Source organism: Lactuca sativa, chromosome 4 (assembly GCF_002870075.4).
Source record: "Lactuca sativa cultivar Salinas chromosome 4, Lsat_Salinas_v11, whole genome shotgun sequence".
Lineage (NCBI taxonomy): Eukaryota > Viridiplantae > Streptophyta > Magnoliopsida > Asterales > Asteraceae > Lactuca > Lactuca sativa.
The window spans coordinates 123,512,720-123,516,097 of record NC_056626.2 but is presented as its reverse complement, the minus strand read 5'-3'; the positions used below and the strand labels follow the sequence as shown (position 1 = coordinate 123,516,097).

Here is a 3,378-nt window from a genome sequence, read left to right as displayed (position 1 = left end):
AAATTAAGTATATAAATAAATCCTAATATCTGTGTGTATAATGCAATTTTTAAATGAACCCAAAGCTAATACACAATTAAATGTGTATGTGCATTTATGTTACAAACATATTTTCGTTGATATTTCTTATATCATTTAAAATATAAAATATATTAAATAGATGTTGATGCATGAATTCAAAGGTAATGTGAATTAAAGTTTGATGTTGTGATTGCTATAATGAGCAACCATAGTGGTTGTCAAAGGAAAAGAATTGCACCCTACGTTACCCTATTAGAATCTTTAACGTCGTTTTTTTTTCTCAACCAAGAAAGATCAAGACAATAAAATGCATTCTTAATAAAAGATTGGGACACCACAAAAATCTTGTTATATTTTATGCACCTTAAATATTGGAAGATACAATAAAAGCAATTATATTGATTTTAGACAAACCACAAAAATAGTCCCTATGATATGTCGAACATTATCATTTTGGTCCAAAAAGTTTTAGAGTAGTATTACCGGTTAAACTTTGATTTTATTGCGAGTTTGGTTAAATTTGCTTTGAACTTTTTTATAATGATGATTTTACCCTTACTTTCTCCTTCTCAATTTTTTTTATTTATCTAATTAAAACAAAAATAAAATACCCTTAACCCCCATACTTCTTTCTCTCTGTGTGTGTGTGTATATATATATATATATATATATATATATATATATATATATATATATATATATATATCCCTCTCTCTCTCTCTCTCTCTCTCTCTCTCTCTTAAAGCGTATATTCCTCCATTTTTCACATAAGGAATTTATCAACACCATCTTACCATCTTGTCGGAAGATATGACCGTCGATACACCACCGTCGTCACCATCGTCATCATCGTCGTCTCCACAACAGCCACCATCAGCCACCCTTCTAGAACACGACCACTACCATCATCTTCATGCCTTATTTTCTTCGATTCCGGATTTGGAACACCACCATCTACCTTCCTTGATGCCGCCTACCGGAAACCATAAGTCGTCGTCGTGGCTACTAGGGTTTTCATAGACCTGGAACGCTGCTGTCGTCACTGGATATTAAACCGTTAACTTCGTTGACGTTGTCAAGATCCATCATAAACTGTAGCTTCGATGAAATAAGATGGTGTTCTCAGATCGCCTCCATTTTTCTCTCTCTAAAATCTATAAACCTTGCAAACCTACCTCCGTGATGCGTCGTCATTTTCATCGATATGGATTTTAAGTTTGTGATGCGAAGGGTTGTTTTTGGCGAGAAGGGAGAGGTTCAACGAGAAGGGCGGTGGCATTAAGGTTCCTAGTAGTGGAACCAAGATCTTTGAAGAAATAGAGATCAACGGAGGGTGGTCCGTTGGAAAGGTATTGCAGATCTAGTTTTTTCGGATCTACTTTGTCGGAGAGGGTGGCACCAGTGGTGGTTATCTCTGGTAAACAAAAATTGCGGATTTTCAAATCGATGTTCTAGATCTACGTTGTCGGAGAGGATTACTATGAAAACGACGACGTTCCAACGACGACGCACAAACCCTTCGGCAAAAGATCCGACGTGAAAGTGATGGTGCTCTGGTTAAATGGTGAAGCTCCGGTGACCACCGATGGTGGTATTTTGGTAGCCAATGAAGAGAGAGAGAGAGAGAGAGAGAGAGAGAGAGGGAGGGAGAGGCCTAGTATTTTAAAATAGATAGGGTAGGTTGGGGGTTAGTAGGAGGTGGGTTGAGGGTTGATATTTTCTTTAATCAGATACATAAAAAAATACGAAAAATAAAAAAGTAAGAGTAAAACCGTCATTATAAAAAAGTTCAAAGCAAATTGGATAAAACTCACAACAAAATCAAAGTTTTGGACCGGTGGTGCTAGTCCAAAACGTTTTGGACCAAGTGGCAATTTTTGACATACCACATGGACCTATTTTTGCAGTTTTGTCTTGATTTTATTTAGATGGCATCCAAACTCTATATGAAAATCCACTTCCACAATTGTCATATGCTTTGGTTGAAGCGAAAACAAGGATTCATGGACATGGTTTTTGACACACTTGGGAGAGGGTTTGGAGATGGGAAGCAACTCGAACTTCACATTTATCAGTAACAGAAAATAGGTATGCAATTCACAATTCACTTATTTTTTATTTTGATTTTTAATTACTAAGCCTATTATGTTTTTCTCATGGGGTGATACCTGCAACTGCCCATGTGTTTCCAAATGTCGAGCATCGATATTGTTTAAGGTATATCCATGACAACATGAGAGTTTAGTGGAAGGGTGATGACATCAAGGATCAAGTGTGGATTTGTGGCAAGGCAAGCATAGTAATACACTTTAAAACAAATTCAAAGTTCACTTATTTTTTTTATTTTGATTTTTAATTACTAAGCCTAATTATGTGTTTCTCATAGGGTGATACCTAAAATTACCCATGTGTTTCCAAATGTCGAGCATCAATATTGTTTGAGGCATATCCATGAGAACATGAGAGTTTAGTGGAAGGGTGATGACATCAAGGATCAAGTGTGGATTTATGGCAAGGCAACCACAATAATACATTTCAATAAGGCCATGACAGAGTTGCATAAAATGAACAATGAAGGTCATTCCTGGTTAAGTAACATTCCACCAAAATATTAATCCATTTTTTGGTATGTGTCACACCCCCAAACTGGAACGGCGGAAATGTTCGGGGGCGGAGGACGTCATGTACAGTAACATAACAATGCACAATAGTAAACAAGCAACAACATCATCCATTACATTAATAATATACTTTAATATAAGTGTGTTCTGTGTACAGTTTGAAAGACACCAAAATATGAATCAAAATAAGAGACGAGTCTCGAATTTTCCGTCTCCTCAAAACCTGGTCCAGCATACCTGTCTACTGGTGACCCGAGAATACAAGTTATTTTGCAAGAGTAGATAAACATTTAAGCTGGTGAGTTCATAAGTATTTTAGTGTCAATGTTTGTATAAGTTTGATGAAAGTGTTTGTAAATGTTCGATGTAAAATGTTTGTAAGAGTTTGGTGTAAATGTTTGTATTTCCTAGAAAATCCTATATTATCAACTTATAATTAAATGTAGTCTTTTACCAAGACCCGACTGTTTTGTATGTTTGTTCTTTTGTAAAAGTAAGCGTTTTCCCAATAAAGGCTATCATTGCCATAAAATAGTTTACATTTCCGTTTATGTGAGATAATCACTATATGAATGTAATGGGAAAATGAAGATGTACTATAGTACTGTATATAGTAACTACCATTGTACTAACTACCTTAAACCAACTGTTTAATTAAGGTAAAATGTGATGAGATTATAACCATACTTGATTGACTAGTGAAACACGACGATAAAAGATGTCGAAATGATATGAC

The 3,378-nt window shown here is 35.4% G+C and overlaps 1 long non-coding RNA gene across 1 annotated transcript; it reads left to right on the top strand.

The window, feature by feature from the left end:
• The first annotated feature begins 768 nt into the window (after window positions 1–768).
• LOC128133861 (uncharacterized) lies at window positions 769–3,037 on the top strand. Its single transcript, XR_008232174.1, has 2 exons — window positions 769–2,320; window positions 2,408–3,037. It is a non-coding gene; the product is annotated as an uncharacterized LOC128133861 (long non-coding RNA).
• Window positions 3,038–3,378: the final 341 nt, after the last annotated feature.